Source organism: Cervus elaphus, chromosome 29, assembly GCF_910594005.1.
Source record: "Cervus elaphus chromosome 29, mCerEla1.1, whole genome shotgun sequence".
NCBI lineage: Eukaryota > Metazoa > Chordata > Mammalia > Artiodactyla > Cervidae > Cervus > Cervus elaphus.
Window position 1 is genome coordinate 12,923,317 of NC_057843.1, and position 18,138 is coordinate 12,941,454.

At 35.5% G+C, this 18,138-nt stretch overlaps 1 long non-coding RNA gene across 1 annotated transcript in view; it reads left to right on the plus strand.

Annotated features, from left to right (window-relative positions):
- The window catches only part of LOC122685995, a 225,212-nt gene that overhangs the window by 13,837 nt on the left and 193,237 nt on the right, over nucleotides 1–18,138 (plus strand). The gene's annotated exons all lie outside the window — the stretch shown is intronic.

The window sequence follows — 18,138 nt, forward strand, 5'->3', positions numbered from 1 at the left end:
GTAGCACATCTTACTTTTTCCACGTCTGTAGTAAGCTAAACATGTAATTATTGTTCTTTGTTTTGTTTTTTTTTTTTTCCCTCATGTTCCAAATTCTGTAATGGTCCATACCACAGCCTAGTATGTTGCTGTTTTTACCCAGCTTTGGTCTATGTTAGGTGTGACCTCAAAGAGTCATGCTCTGGGTTCTTCTTCTCTCAATGATTTCTCTTAACTAATAGTGATCTGAGTGGGTTTTTTTTTTTTTTTTGGAGACGACTCCTAAAACAGTCTGTTGACCTTCCCCGCAGCCTTTGTTACCGATAACAAGAGACTGGATAACAAACGTCTGACTGTCCTCTGCCCTTTCCCCCTAAGTACTAAATTCAGCCAAAACAGAACACAAATAAGTATCTCATTTTTTGCTGTCTTGTTTATTGTATTAGTCAACTTTTTCCTTCCTAGATGCTTTCCTAGATGAAGTGGAAAGACACAAATCCTGATATGGCATCTTCACTACCTTTGGGTTTTCTAGGCGTTTCAAGAATAGGGAAAATTGGGAACAGAATTGCTTATTTATAAAGCCGGATCAGATCTCTTAGCTTTGCCTAATTCTAGACAAGTCATCTCCTCAGCAGGTGTTACCTTAAAAACAAATTAATACACTGAGATATGATGCTTTCCTAACAGAGTGCACATTCTGGAATTTAATGGACGATTGATTCCTTGCCAGAAGGAGAAAGATGTTGAACTGTCCTTATTTCAGAAGAACTTCACTTTGATACCTGGCTGTCAGTTCGCAGCATGACACAAGTGTTTGAAAAAATAAACTGCTGTTGAGCACAAGAAGTATGGCAAAGTGAAAACTATAAACTTCATCTTTTTCACTCCTTCCATTTTTCAGCATCCATTTACAAAACAAGTCCATGTTTATTTTTAAGTTTTGACATGAAGGTCAAAGAAAACAGGCGGTTATAATCACACCAAGCTGACATATCTTGGTTTGAATCTTCATAATGACAAGATACAAACATCAGGAACATACAAGATAAACAGGCCGCCAGAAGTTAACTACAGGTTGTTAACTGCCAGGTCTGAAATTGTACAATTCTTAAGCTCCTTCTTACTCTATCCTTCAAAGAGGATCTATGATATTGCCCTAGTATGACTTTTCATAATTTTCAAATTATTCAATTTAAAGTACATTTCCACTAATTTTCTTTTTTTAAATCAATTTGTTATTCTCCTGCACATCAATGACTTACATTATTTCCCGCTGTTCTCCTTTGTCTCTTTGATGTCTCTTTCTGCTCAGTTCTGATATGTATAAAATCTACACTTCCTTTGAGGTCTAAGTCAAGGTTTCTTTTTACCCGTTTGGCAGATATCTCCAGAGAAATATGTGATTATTGTCTCAGAGCTAACAATAAATTTATCTGAAGTAACCGTTTGGCACTTAATACTGTATTACATGATTTATGAGAAAATTTAATCACTTCCTCCTTGATTGTAAGTATCAGGGCAAGTTAATCCTTATATACCTTACACTGAGCATCTCAGTTGCATAAGATCAATATGTACTTATTTATTGCATATCTCTGCAACAAAAATTATGAGTACTCATGAACAATGAAGTACATTGCTTTAATGACTCCAGGAGTCACTCCTGGCATTTGGATTGGTAGTAAAGGTCCAAAGAGCTCAGGGAAGGTAGGTTGTATAAATTCAACATAGTTTTCAACTGTTTCTGGGGATCCTAGAGGAGATTATGAAACAATAGGGGCCACGTGGGTTAACTCAGTACTACTTTTACAGATTGCTATAAAGTGCATACTTTGGAGGCAATTGGAGACTGTATGTGGTGCTTTAAAATTCTCTTGGATTCCAAGTTATAAATCTTTCCAAATTACCTTGCCAACTGGTATGCCGGCACTTTCTGAGAGAAGGAAAAAATCAAATACTTGTACAAATTCTGATAATTCCACACAGAATCCTATGTCTCATAAAAAGTAAAATAATGATCCTACCTAGTTATTGGGTATATTTATAATCATCATTAATAATGATCTAATATGGTCACTAGAAATTTATCAGTGAATAATAAAGATGTGTGATTTCAAGGATGTTTGTATAGATTTCTTTTTTCTTAAATGCAATTTTCACTATACAGATAGGACTCATGTTAGCATAAACTACCACCACTTTGGGTTTGATAGAGTAAGACTTAGTGATTTTTCTCTAAAGGTTTTTATAATGTTTTTGTTTTGCTATTTTAATGTAACCAACTGAACAAATTTTTATAACTTCTTGACTTTAGGTCGATATGCAAATTTAGACCTTCTAAAATAAACTGAGGTTGGTTTGGTTTTGAAGTAAAAAGGTTCACATGTCTTAGTTCAAAGAATGTGTGGTCTCTGAGAATCAATGTTAGGTTGCTGACGGTATAAAAGAGGTCATTTATTCTCTATCGTATTCCTCTGATAAATGTTCATAATTATGAAGATCCTGAACATAAACTGTTATGTTTGGTTAGTTTGCATAAACTTACAGTCAAATGCCCTGTACTCATCATTATAAGGAATTAAGTAAGGAATTAATTCTTGGTCACTATTTCATCTAAATACCAGTATTTATTTTATAATTTTGATAAAAAATTTGTGAATTTAATTTCTTGTTTTGCAAGCATATTATATTAAAGATAAAACTTTAGCATGTCAGAAACTTCAGCAAATATTTGTTCAAGCTGGTTGATTTTAGAGTTAAAGGAAATAAAGCCTTTCAGTGGTGGAATGAACACCTTAATGAGATTCCCTATTTTTTTTTGATATTTCATGTTGATTCCCAGTAGTTTAACCTATACTTAACCCAGAACAATTTCTTTGACTATCAATAATATTCTACTTTCTGTTTGAGTTCAGTGTAATCTCCAGGGATGATTGGATATAATAAGATTTGCTGTACTTTAAGTTAGTCATTTCATTTAGAGTAGAGTTGGTATTTAGAATTATCAATTTTGAGAGGGTGGGGTACTTTTAATTTCAAATTTATGTCCAATTCTTAAAAAATGGGTGATCATGGAGATAACATTTTGCATAGTAGGCAGGCATTGTTTTTGTTATATATGTTTCAAATGGAAAGTATTTGCTGAGATATGAATTTCTGCATCTTTAACTGGGGGCTGCTTTCACTACAGGTTCTTCAGGAAGACAAAAGGCATACTCTCTAAAAAGCTCATTATTTATTAGTCAGAGATTTAGTTTCAAAGCCTTATGTCAGTCTTTTTCAATGTGTTGTGTTGTTTGGTTGACATCAGAGGCAAGGGTTGATTGCTTGTTAGAAATGCAGATTCCCAGGCCTCCACCCACAACTGATGAAGTAAAATTTCTAGGAATGGGGTCAGAGAATCTGCATTTTAAATAAGCAACAAAGGAATTCTTGTGCACATTAATAGTAAGAACAACTATCCCTGTGTTTTCCTACTCAGATATTTATGAAATACAAGTAAATATCTTATTCATTAAACTTTGGTTCAGATCTTAAAATAGGATAAATACCCTCCAAGATCCCATTTGCTTTGGGTCTAGGCCTTATGTTTGGAATTTCACTCTTGATTGCATATCTGTCTGAAGGTAGGAAAGACCAGGAGAGAGCCACATGAAGAGCCTGAACTCTAGGAAAGACCCTGGTGTTTCAATTCCTCTAGAATACTCCTCCTCTCGGGGGTGGGGGGGGGGGGATTGCACTATCTTGAACCAGATGTTTGCTCCAAGTCATTGGGGTTAAGTTTAAATATGTCATCAGCTATTATGAAGGTCAGCTGCTGTTTATAATATATTATAAAATCATGCAACTCAGACTCTACACAAAGGCAGAGAAATGTTGAATTCATCATTTATTTGATGAATATGTATTGAGACCCCACTGGGCACTAGAAATAGAACAGTGGGGAAATTGATAATTTTCATGTTCTTATGGAAATTGCATCTTTAATGGTTGGAAAATATAATAAATGAATCTTCTGAGATAGTAAAATGTAAGCCAGGAGATGAGAAAATAAGGTATGTGGGTATCTGGAAGAAAGTATTCCTGGTAAAGGAAACAGCATATGCCAGCACTCAGAGGAGAAGCTTTCTGGGTGTTTAAGAAACGATTGTGACTGAAGTAAAATAATCTGAGGACAGGAGTCATGTCTGAGAGATAGTGGGGAGTGGTAGTGAGACAATGGAATGAGCTTGTTGGTGTATCTGAAAATTTCAATTTTTACTCTAATAAAATTAGTGGTCTACAGAAATTTTGAGCAGGCTAGTTACAAAATTCCAGATTTCATAAAGCCACTCTAGATTTTATCTTGAATAAAATGTAGAGGAAAATGGAAGGAAGCAAGATGATCTGTAATCTATAATTCAGGTGAGAAATGATTTTGAGTTAGGTCAGGGGAATAACAGTGGAGATGGTAGTATGTGGTCAGACTCTGGAAATATTTTGAAGGTAACTTGGTGGATTTGAACTGAAGTGCACAATAGAAGTTAAAACTAACTCTAAATTTTTGGTTTGAACAACTGGAAGATTTTAACAAAGATAAGAGATGACTGAGAATAGTAGCTTTATAAGAAGGTCAATAATTTAGATTTTGAAATTTTCAGCTTTGTTAAATTTAGATAAGTTTTATTTATTTTTAACTTTTTTTGGTCATACCCTGAGGCATGTGGCATCTTAGTTCCCCAACCAGGGCTTGAACCTTCACCTGCTGCAGCAGCGTCTTAACCTCTGGACCTAGATAAGTCCCTAGATAACTTTTAGACCTCCAAGTAGAGAGAACAAGCAGTTGAATATGAGCGTCTTGTATTACAGAGAGAGTTTCTGTGGAGACACAGATGTGAAGTTATCTATTTAGATAGAACTTAACTCCAAGAACCAAGATTCAGTCACCAAGAGAGTGAGCATTGTTAGGGAAAGTAAAGGGTTTAAAGTTTGTGCCTTGGGGCACCCAGCCTTAAGAAGTCTGGGGAATGAAGAGGAACTAGGAAATGATTCTGAAAAAAAGTAGGTAGAGTAAGAAGACAATGGAAGTGTGGCATGTTCTAGATGGTAAGAAAGTGTTTCAAAGAGAGTGGCCACATCTGCCAGGTGCTGCTGGGAAGTATAGTCATAAAAGCCCTGGTCATTGACCATTGGATTTATCAATATGAAGGTTGTTGAGAATAACTATCTTTTATACAAAGCAAACTGTGTGGGATGGGGGCTGGAGTTATTGCACTTCAACCTTTGAGTGAGGGCAGTTATGCAAAATAAACTCAGTTGGCCAATACAATAGTGGGGGTGATTCACCAAAAATCTGAGTGATCTTATGTCACAATTTGCCCATGACAGTCCCACTTTACTTCAGACAGTCCTGGTTTATTCCTGTCATGTTCAACAATGACACTGATTTTCACTTTCAGATATTTTCCAGCTGTGACAATAAAATAAGTGGTCATATTATCTATAATACCATCATTAAGGGCTGTGGTCTTGATGCACAAAACCTGATGTCCTGTCTAAAAAGCAAGAACAGTCAATATGACATTGCTTTTATCTGGTCATACTTGGCTGCAGTGGTGCAGACATGGAAGAAGCAGAGGCTTGGATTTAAACTGAGATAGTTTTGTCAGTGCGGTTTAGATGAAGAAATGGAGGAGCAAAAGATTAAGGGTAAGTGCAGAAAGTTTGTAAAGTTTTAACTATTGACTTCAATAGAGAAAGGAAGAGAAAACGAGTAGGTGGTGGTGGAGAGAAAGGGTGGTGATAGAGATTTTCAGTTGCAATGGGGTTGAGTATTTTCTGGATATGTGGAAATAGAAGGACTGAGATAGAAAGAAAGTGACAGAATGGAATGTTAGAATTTGAAATTAGAGTCATTGAAGATGTTGAAAATGACAGTTTCCCATGTATGATTATGAAAATGAAAGGGCTGAAGTCAACTAGAGAATAAGATCACTAGAGGAGAAAAGTTCAAGGATCAGAGATAACAGATGGGATAGATCACCTAGATATTTATATTACAAGAAATAGAATTGGTATTATATAGAAGAGTGACAGTAATTTAAGAGTTAATATATATGAGACATGAGGAGAGTGACTTTTAGGTTTGTTGACCAAAATTTGGAGTTTTGACTGTATTAATCACATGGCATGAATTTCAAACCTAGCTACTTTTAGAGAAGAAGAAGAGAAACTGGTCTGAAGTTTGGGTTGGACGAAAAGGCATCCCAATTTTTGACCAAACCAATAGCATTCAAGAGAAAGAAGACACCTGCCTACTTTAAGAACTAGTGATGAAACGTGGTGTGGGAATAAGAGTATTTAATATTGAACAGGGAAAGCATTTGAGGAAACTTCTTTTCCTGAGTCCCTTTCATTCTGTTAACTGATCATCAAGTTGGGAGTGGGCTCCCCAGGTAGCACTAGTGGTAAAGAACCTGCCTGCCAGTGGTGGAGATGTAAGAGGTACGGGTTCAATCCATGGGTCAGAAAGATCCCATGGAGGAAGGCATGGCAACCCACTCCAGTATTCTTGCCTGTAGAATCCCACGGACAGAGGAACCCGGCGGGCTACAGTCCATGCGGTCACAGAGTCAGACATGACTGAAGCAGCTTAACACACATGCACAAGTTGGGAAATACTCCTTTGTTCAATGCAAATATTCTCCTTCTTACTTATTTTATCTTTCTCCTCCTGTGCATTAACCCCTTGGCTCTCTCCTTTCCAGAGTCCCTGCTTCATCTTCCATAGAGAATGAGAAACTGATTTTGCAAAAATTTGAAATCTTTTGTGCATGTATAAGTCAGGTAATTTGTTAACTTTTTTTTTTCTGTTTTCCTAGGGAAATGAGTCAGCATGCCAGTGAAAAAATAAAACTAGATGGTCATTCTTAATAATCAGATTAACCACTTTATATGAAACCACAACATATAAGGAAGAACCAAACTGTGAGATAGTAGTAAACCTTTGTTCTGCATCAGAGTGATTATCTGATTCCCAAACTTGTGGTTAATCTATGTGTAGAATGATGAAATGCTGGGAATATATCCCAGTGTCACTCAAGAAGGTAACCTTGGGAGATTATGCATTTACAGTTGACTGTCTCCGTGTCTTCATTGGCCAAGGTAGAGACTTGAATGGGTAATACTGGCACAGCTCAGCAAGGAATACCTGTGTTGGGCAGAGTTCAAGACAGTGACCTCAAAGCTGGCCGGGTTCTCTGTGCTCACTTCTTACGTGGGTTTGTATTGCAATATGTGCTGAATTCCTAAGTCAAAATAATTGTTACCAAGAAAAATATGGTTTTCATCTCCTGAGATGAGACTATTGCTATTGCAGTGGTAAAGTAAGATGAGTAAATGCATGATAATCAGCTGCCTTGAAAGTTGCTCTCTGCGTATACTTGCGTGTCACAGGCAATCATATCTAGAAACACATCTGGAGAAGTAGTACTAGTAAAGAGTATGGAATGACACCCTTGGCAATAAAACTATTGACAGAGTAGGCAGCTTATCTATTTTTATAGACAAAGATTTTATCAGGATTAATTATCTAAAAAAATCTAAGGTGTTTGGAAATGCCCAGATAATTCTTTCCTGCAGACTCTTCTTTTCCATGGAGAGAGGTTTTTCTTTAATTTCAAGCACTGCACAAAGAGAAACCATCAACATAAACTTATTTTAAAAATCTTTAGTAAAATGGTCTTGAAAGTTCCACAGAAACAGGAAAATGGAAACTTCTGGAATATGAAAGATCACATAATTCTACATACAATGTTTTATTAAATCTATACTGCCTTTGATTTTAAAGATGTTAATATGTGGGGAAAAGTCATCTTAGAATTGATAAGTAGTATTTCATTTAAAAATCCTCCTTAATGAAAATAAGGGGTATATTTCAGATTGTTTCTTACTTATTCGTTGAAATAAAAATTTTATGATTGGCCTCATATGTGAGATTTTATATTAGCTTCTGTGAAGGAGTCCATGTTTGAGGAAGAACATTACCTTTTTAAAACATGGAAAGTTTATAAGGAAATAAGGTATTAAAACATTTTATACATAAGATAAATTGTTAAATGTCAGTGATTTACTACCTCCTAGTCTAATTATGAATGCTTTGTGGATAAATTTTCCCTATATACTTTGGAAACTGATGGATACTGGAAATGCAGAGACCGAGAAAAGAGAAATAATGTAAAAGCAAAGAAATGGCATAAATAGTTACAGGAAATTATTAATTATTTTATTAGTTCATTTAGATTAACATTTTTGCTAGATAACATTGTTTATTTAACAGATGCAAAGGTTTTTCTATTTCCTTTATTTATAAACTTTTCATGATATAAAATGTTTCCTATTCGTAAGTAGAAGTAGAGTATTATGAAAACCGTTAACTCCAAATTCTGTGGCACTTTCCTCATACTGGTAGAGTCGGAAAAAATAGTGACTCTGAATTTTGTTTGCCATCTTCTTTTTCTCCCTGTATCTTTCATACACTCAAATATAATAATAGTTTCATTGTGCTTGTTAACTGTGTATAGATGATATATGTCCTGTACTTTTATTTTCCATTTTTGCTCAAATGTCCATTAGTATTGATACATACAGCTGGAGTGTATTTGTTTTTTTAATTCATTTTCAAGTAAACAGCATATTCATTATGTTACTATGTTGTATCAGACTAAGTACTTAGGAATTAAATTGGTTACATTCAATAGCTTTAACTTGGCAAACATTTGATTAATCTTTATCAAACTTAATACATACTACTGTAATATACCGTAAGTTTTTGCTACATTTTTTAAAAGTGTTCAAGCATTTTGACACTGGAAACACTTAATAGATAATGTTCATCTGAACAATAGCTTCTTGTTGCTCTACCCAGTATGATTAACTGTTAACATCCTCCTTTACTTTCTATTGGTGGCAGCTGCTGTACTGTATATTCAATAACTAAATTAATGATGTATTCATTAACAAGACTTTTGAAATGGTTATGTCTTCTTAAAAAATAGGACTTGTGGATATATTGAGATCACAATAAAATTGTGGGTATCACTAAATCATTAGAACAGTTGTAATAATTGGTAAGAGTCATTAAGAACAATGTAGTTATGTGTTACTAGTTCTTGATTAGTTTTGAGTACTTAATTCTAAGTCTTACCACCAATCACTATGCTATTTCAATTGAAATCAGTAAAAAATATCAGAAAAGAGAGAAAATGTGCTTTGATAGTTGAAATAAGGAAGGGTGCCCTTCATGTGCCAGTGGAATTGTATTTTCTGACATTTTCCTCTGCAAGACTTGTTGAAATGAGTTTATATTTGGGAGGATGATAATGAACTATGATTTATCATCATAACAAATGGAATATCATGTGAAGAAACAAAGCACTCTGTGACCATTATGTGTCGTGTGCTAAGAGCTACAGCTTAAGTGAGTCCATGGGGCATTATGTGATTTATGTTTTGGCTGCCTGAAGGCTATGTAGGTATGTGACTGAGGAAGGTATACTTGCATCTAGGACAGAGAGAATGTAAAATGCTGCCTCTTGGCAAGTTGGGTTCTACATAAAACAAGAACATTTTCACAGTGTGCTCCTCCTGAGGATAATCATGTCAATTCAAGAAGCAGAGAAGTTCTCCAGCTACATTCAAGGTGCCCTTGAAATAAACAAAGATCTGTGCGTATCAGTGAAGTTAGCTTCCTTATATAAGAGGCTTATATATGAAAAAACTGCCACATTGAAGCTATGCGAAGGCTCAAGAAATGGATAAAACTCAGGAGTTAAAGCAAATTATTTCAATGAAACAATCAATAGGGTACTAATGAATGGTTGTAAATCAAGTGTTGACTATGAACGTCTATTGATTTTTATTAGTTTGCAAATATTTATTGAATGATCACTTGATGCCAGAAACGATTCTAGATACTGAGGCTATAGCAATGAACAGAGCAGTGGAATTCCTACTCTAGAGTGACAGTAGACAGTTAAGTTCATAATGTGTAAGTGATTTTAAGTGCTACAGAGTAAGTTAAAAACAGAGTAAGAAGGTAAGGAGTGAAAGTAGGGACTCTATATGTAAAGATATAATTAAGGGAATCTTGATTTATTTTTTATGGAGATTTAGTTGATTTACAATGTTATATCATTTCAGATATACAGCATAATAATTAAGATTTGTATACATTATACTCCATTTTTAGTTATCATAAAATATTGGCTGTATTCCCTGTGCTGTACAGTATATCCTTGTAGCTTGTTTACTGTATACATAATAGTTTGATTTTTGTGAAATACCAAATTGCTAAATTCAAAAGAGAAAAGAGGGTGTTAACTGCAGATAAGATCGTAAACAAACAAAACAAGACTAATGAGTTAATAAAAAGTCTGAGATAATTTAATGTGGGGATTGTGTGTGAGAGAGAAAGAAAGATAGATGATCTACATGAACTGAATTCAAGGGGAAAATGTAAAAAATATTGCTCAGTTGAAGCTAACCTTGAGTATATAAATGAAGTGAGAGGCTTCCTAGGTGGCCCTAGTGATAAAAAACCCACCTGCCAATGCGAAAGACATAAGGGACGCTGGTTTGATCCCTGCGCTGGGAAGATCTCCTGGAGGAAGGCATGGAAGAGGAAGAGAGAAACGCAATCCACTCCAATATTCTTGCCTGGAGAATCCCATGGACAGAGGAGCCTGGTGGGCTACCGTCCATGGGGCCGCAAAGAGTTGGCCATGACTGAAGCAACTTAGTACGCACACACGTGTGGGTGAAGTGGGCTCACTAACTATAAATGTAATTAATGAAAAAAACCTCACCTCAAGATATGGTGATAGTTCATATTTATTATGTGTACTATTTATGTTTCCTGTGTACTATTTGCTGAGCAGAGTGTAAAGTTCTGTGTTCAGTATGTTATTTCTCCCTCTCCCTCCCCCCATCTTTCCCTTGATCCTTTCCCCTCCTTTCCCCTATCTCTTCCCTCCCTGCTCCCCCTGTCTCCTTCACTCTATTCCATTCTTTCTTTTCTTTTGTTTCTTTCAGCTGTCTTATGGCAGAGCTCAGCTCTCATCTTACTTTACCTGAGAGGAAACTGAAACTTAAAGAATTTGGGTCTGCTTCCCATAGTGGCACAACCAGCAAGAGACAAAGGCAATAGTCAACCTCAGGTATATCTTATTCTAGAGTCTAGACTATAAACATAGTCCTGTTCATAGCCTTTATGTTGACTCAAAAAACATGAAAGCAAAAAGAAAAATTATTCAGGAAGGAAAAGCAGTACATTAGATCTCACTTCATGAAATGTCAAAGTAGAATGGGATATGTTCACAATGATTTCTAAAAGGGTGAGGTTGGGGAAGATTTCAGCCAGAAAAATAATTGTTTATTATATTAGTTATTCCTACTATCTTTGTAGTAGGAATATAGCTAAGGCATGGAAGGACACTGAGAACATGCCTCCCCATTGCCTTTTATGAACACTGCTGAGAAAATCATCACCGACTCAATGATGCATCACTGACTGGATGGACAGGAGTTTGAGCAAGCTCCGGGAGCTGGTGATGGACAGAGAGGCCTGCTGTGCTGTAGCCCATGGGGTTGCAAAGAGTCATACACAACTGAGTGATTGAACTGATGAGAAAATAGAACAGGCAACTCAGAAGGAAATACAATGTAAGAAACAAGAAAGGGAAAGAGATGACATAAAATAAATGCCAATACTATGAAAACATTGTTTTTTCTTTTGGCTATAATATGAATATGGGATTCAAAGTGAATAGCAAAAATAATTGAAAGACTACTTGAACTAAAATTAACAAAACCGTGAAAATAAAAGACCATCCAGTGCTGGGAAACAGTGGGAGGTAAGATGAGACAGAGGGAAGTATGTAATCATAAAATGCTAAAATTCTCATGTTAAAAGATTTGATTCATTTTTTTTCCCTCCAGTTTTACTGAGATAAAATAGACATATTTGGCCCATGGGGTCACAAAGTGTTAGACATGACTTAGTGACTGGGCAAACACACACTGTGTAAGTTTAGTCACGGAAGCTAGGTCACTTCAGTTGTTTCTGACCTCTTGTGACTCCATGGACTATAGCCCACTAGGCTTCTCTGTCCATAGGATTCTCCAGGCAAGAATGTTGGAGTAGGTTGCCGTTTCCTTTTCCAGGAGATCTTCCCGACCCAGTGATCGAACCCGCAACTCTTGCATATTCTGCATTGGCAGGCGGCTTCTTTACCACTAGCATCAACCGGGAAGCCCCAGTTTAATGTAAACAACATTATATGACATAGTGACTTGATTCAAATGCATCATGAAATGATTATCACACTTTAAATTTAGCAAATACTGTCATTTTCTGTAGATACAAAAATTAAAAAATAGAAAAAAAAAACCTTTCCTTGTGATGAGCACTCAGGATTTATTCTTAACAATTTTCATAAATAATATACAGAAGTGTTACCATGTTATAAATTGCATACCTAGTACTTATCTTGTAACTAGGAGTTGGGACCTTCTGACTACCTTTTTCTAATTTCCCCTCCCTCCACACTCAATTTCTGGAATCAACAAATCTGGTATTATTTTCCATGTGTTTGTTATATTTTGAAGTATAATTCACTGACATTGCTATGTTAATTCCTGTTATAGAACATAGTGATGTTTCTACACATTTCAAAATGATCACCAAGATAAGTCTAGTTACAGTCTTTCACCATATAAAAGTATTATGTAGTTATTGACTCTATTCCCCAGCTGTACATTACATACATGTGACTCATTTATTTTGCAGCTGCAAGTTTGTGCCTCTTAAACCCTCCCTCCCCTATTTCTTCTCAACTCCCTCCTTTCTGGCCACCACTTGTTTGTTCTCTATAGCTTCCAACTCTGTTTTATTGTGTTCATTTATTTTGCTTCCTAGACTCCACATATTAGTGAAATTACATAGTATTTGTCTTTCTCTGACTGATTTCACTTAACTTAATACCCTCTGATTCCATCCATGTTGTCACAGATGGTTAAATTTGATACTACTTATGGCTGAGTAGTATTCCGTGTGTGTGTGTGTGTGTGTGTGTGTGTGTGTGTGTGTGTGTGAGATCGTTATCCGTTCATCTGCTGATGGTACTTGGGTTGCTTCTGTGTCTTGGCTGTTGTGATGGCGCTGCAGTGAATATTGCGGTGCATGTGTCTTTTTGAATTAGAGATTTTGTTTTCTTCAGATAAATATCCAAGTGTTGGAATTGCTGAATCATGTAGCAGTTCTCTTTTTAATGATTTAAGGAATCTCCATATGGTTTTCCAGAGTGACTGCACAAATTTACATTTCTCCTGAGTACACAAGGGTTTCCTTTTCTCCACATACTCACCAGGAGTTGTTATTTGTCGTCCTTTTTTATATGAGCTATTCCAGCAGGCATGAGGTGATACCTCGTTGTGGCTTTGATTTGCATTTGCCTGATGATGAGTGATGTTGAGCACATTTTTGTGTGCCTGATGGTCATTTACGTCTTTGGAAAAATGCCTGTTCAGATCCTCTGCCCATGTTTTACTTGGATTGTTTGGTTTTTGATATTGTGTTGTACAAATTCTTTGTATATTTTGTATATTAACCCCTTACCAGATACAAAGCTTACAAATATCTCTCTCATTCAGTAGGTGGTCAGTAATTTTACAGATCTTGAACCATCCTTGCATCCCTGTGATAAACCCCACTTGATCATGGTATATGATCCTTTTGATGTATTGTTCAATTGAGTTTGCTAAAATTTTGTTAAGGAATTTTACAATTATGTTCATCAATAATTTTCTTTCATGTTATATCTTTGGTTTTAGTATTGGGTGATGCTGGCATCATAGAATGAGTTTGGAAGTGTTCCTTCTTCTGAAATCTTTTAAAATAGGTTGAGAAGGAGAGGTATAAACTTTTCTTTAAAGGTTTAGTGGAATTCACCTGTGAAGTTTTCTAGTCTTGGACTTTTTTTTATTGGAAGTTGTTTTCTTATTCCTAATTGAGTTTCATTTGTGGTCATTGGTCTATTCATAATTTTCTATTTCTTCCTCATCAGTCTTCAGAGATTGTAAATTTATGATAATTTGTCCATTTCTGATAGGTTGCCCACTTTATTGATGTATAAATGTTCATAGTGATCCCTTACTCTCTTTTGTATTTCTGTGATGTCAATTGTAACTTCTTTTTTCATTTTTGAGTTTATTGATTTGGACCATCTCTCTCTTTTCTTGTTATGTTTGGCTAAAGGTTTGTCAATTTTGTGTATCTTTTCAAAGAACCAGCTTTTAGTTTCATTGATCTTTTCTATTTTTTTTTGAGTGTCTATTTCTTTTATGTCTGCTTTGACATAAAAGTGTCTATCCTTAAACTCTCTTTATGTTTGGTTTGTCCTTTTTCTAGTTCCTATAGGTGTGAGGTTAGATTGTTTATTGGAGAGTTTTCTTATTTCCTGACATAAGTGTCACTATAAACTTCCATCCTAGAACTGCTTTTCCTGTGTCCCAACATTGGATTGTGGTGTTTTAATTTTCTTTTGTCTCCCAAGAATAGTTTAATTTCTTCTTTTATTTCTTCAGTGATACGTTGATCGTTTGCTAGTGTATTGTTTAGCTTCTATGTGTTTTGAGTTTTTTGCAGTTTTCATTATTAATAACAAAAAATCTTCAGCAAGGAAGCAAAGAATTTCAGTATAATTTAGAAAACTTAAAGAGAAATATAAATTGCTAAGTAAACTGCAGAATTTTTTTTATCTTGTCAGTAATCAATAATATTCAAATGAAGGAAAACATAATATTACTGTGGTTAGTCTTGGTGGTAAAACACCTGATTACTTACTACTGCTATCAATAAAAGCCTAACAGTGAAAACACTTTGGTAAGAAAATCTGGTGGTTTTATACTGAGACCTTTAAAAAATATAGCCTCCCTTGTTTAAATAAATTTTCTTCTGAAAATTTTTCTTGTAAAAATGTTAGACACACACAGAATGTTTTATGTTTTCACATTTTCTCTGTTAAAGTTGTTACAATATTTAAAAATGGGCAACAATTCAAATATCTAATCATTAGCAATATCAAGTTAATTTTGAGATAGGAGCATGTTAAAGTGCAGTATAACCATTAAAGTCATGCTGCTGTAGACTGTCTTCTACTGGTGAGAGATTGTCATGTAATGTTAAGCAAAAAGATGCAACTTAAAATTATGTATAGATCATGATGCTAATTGTATATAAAATATTTTAATAGCTCAAATGTATATATAATTGATGACAATCGCTTTTCTTTTGTCACTAGGAAACTGAATTTTTCTTTCATCTTAAATTTCTTTCTGAAATAGGTAAAGTCAGAAATGATATTTTCCTTCAAATTTTGTAATCTAAAAATTGTTGTGAACATAAAATGTGTATTGATCCCAAAAGGTATCAGAATTGTAAAGTGATTATAACCAAACTTTGTTTCCAAATATGCATATTTGTTTTGATATCTTAATTGTTATTAATACAGTCTTCTGCAACTCATGATGGTACTCTCTTAACCAGTGCAGAGGCTATTAGCAGAGTTTATAATGTGTTATATCTAACACATATGCCCTGAAACTGGGACAGAGCCATGCTTTTGAAAAATTTGACAAAAGTCCAGGTCAGTGTACTTGATAACACCAAGGGTTTCTAAATGAAGCCACTTGGAACTCTCCTGGGAACCCCTTGAAATTGGCTACTTGACATAATTTTGTACTACGTCAGCAGACTAGCTCTAGACTAAGGACTGTAGACTAAACTTGTAATGGCTTTTAAGTTCTTAGTACATTTATTAGATATGGTTATACTGCTGTTATAGGTATTTAAGGATCTGGGGAATATCCAAATCATAGTACTCTTTGAGGAAATGAGTTATTAAGAGGCTATAACAATAATAGCAGGTCATTACAACAATGCCTGTTTCCCATAGGCCTCACAAAGAGCTTAGTTAATACTATTGGGCCTCTGAGATGAGTAAGTAACAAAGATAATTACCCCATTTTTGAACAATAAAATTATGGCTCAAGAAGTACCAATCATAATCAGGAAGTGATGTGAAGGACAAACTAAAAATAACCATCAGTTATTGATATATATCAGAAAAAGCATATTTGATTGTCTTTGTATACAAAGGAAAGAGCAGTCCCCAACAGATAGCTACTTATATCATTTGTATAAGTGATAAAAGTGAATTTGAGACTCATAGGATGACTTGTAGAGAATGTTAAAACTAGTTAAGTAATCTTATCTGGTGTACTATAGTAAGGGTGTAAGGCAACCTTAATGGGCAGGGGAAAATCTAGTTTTAAATGGCAGGGTTTAAAAAAAATATATATATATATATATAATTAGTTTTATTTTTGGCTGTACTCAGTCTTTGTTGCTATGCGAGGGCTGTCTCTAGTTGCAGCTAGTGGGGACTCTCCATTGCAGGATGTGGGGGATTCACATTGCCTTGACTTTTCTTGTTGCAGAACATGTACTCTTGGACATTCAGGCTTCAATAATTGTGGCTCAGGGGCTTAGTTGCATTGTGGCATGTGGAATCTTCCTAGACCAGGAATCAAACCCATGTCCACTGTGATGGCTGGCAGATTCGTAACAACTGGACCAACAGGGAAGCCCTTAAATGGCAGGATTTTGTTGTTAGTTGTATTGTGTTAAAACCCTTTTGTTGTTACTATGAGTGAGGTCATAGATGACACTGGAAATTATCTGATGGCAGGCAACTAGAGTGATGGTTTTGATTATGACTATCTCACATGGATTGAGATACTCAGGATCTAAAATAGCATCAGAGGGGTATCTAAAATAGCATCAGAGGGATGAAAGAGTGGAGCCAAGTTAATTAGATCAGACTTATTAAGATGACTATAAAGAATTGCATTTATATTTTAAAGTCTCCAGAGGTAAAGAATCAGCAAACTGGGAATGCAGTTGACTACACGTTTATAATCAGGCCAAGTGAAATCTGGTAGCAAAGCACTGTCTACCACTTTATCTACCACTTTCATAGACTGCCTTAACGTAATAAAGCATAATATTTATGATGATTTTAATAATAAAGTAGCTGATAATGATTAAGTATATTTTAATACATTTCTTTACTTCCTGTTCGGAGCATCATTGTGTTAGGAAATAAAATATTGCAAGAAGACAAGATGCCTCCTTGTCATCCGTTGCTCTTTTCACCTTTTAGAAGTGGTGGGTTACATTAGGCCTGTTTTCCTTATGTCAAGGATGTTAGATGATTTTTAAACAATTCAGATGATGAAAGGGCATTATCACAATAAAGCCATTCAGTGTAGGTGATTCAGTGGGATCACAACACTGGGTCTTCTTAAGGAAATGAGTCCTTATGGAAAGAAGTCAGTGTTGGCCTTTATATGGTACTTGCCCATCCCAGTCAATATGTTGATCCATTTGACCAGGATCTAGAACTCCATTTAGAAAACAGAAATTAAGAAGACTGCCTATGTAAAATTGGAGTTACTGAAAAGCTACCATCTTAGGAAATTTGAGGAAGATCTTTTTGGAAAAGAAAATGCTAGCTGATGTGACTGAAAAGAAAAACACAACAAAACAAGACCATTTTAATACATTTTAAAGGTATTAATACCTCCTCTGACATCCTCTTCACTCTGGAAATGAGGACATTTATCTTAGAAAAAAAATTACCAGCTAATATTAAGACAGACTGGGACCTACTGCAGTGCTTGCATCTAGATATACCTCTCCTCTAGCCAGGTCCAAAGAGACTATATGGGACTAAGAATATGTGCACGCACAGGCCACATTCTGGACCAAAAGATGCAAAAAGAAAGGAAAAAAAAACCTAAAAACTGCCATTTGTGAAGAGTGGGAGCAAAAACTGGGTGACTGACTGGGGCAAAAGCAGGTAACTGATCATGTGCCTCTGCCCTCAGCAGCAAAAAGAGGTGGGCAAACCATCTAAGCCGTCACTCTAGCCTGACTGACCCCTGATCACACCCCTACTCCATATAAGGAACAAGCTCATCCTTCCTCCCCCAGAGAGCTTGTAAAGGAACCTGTCACTTGTTTTTGCTGCCTCCTGCAGCCAGCACAGTAGCCCC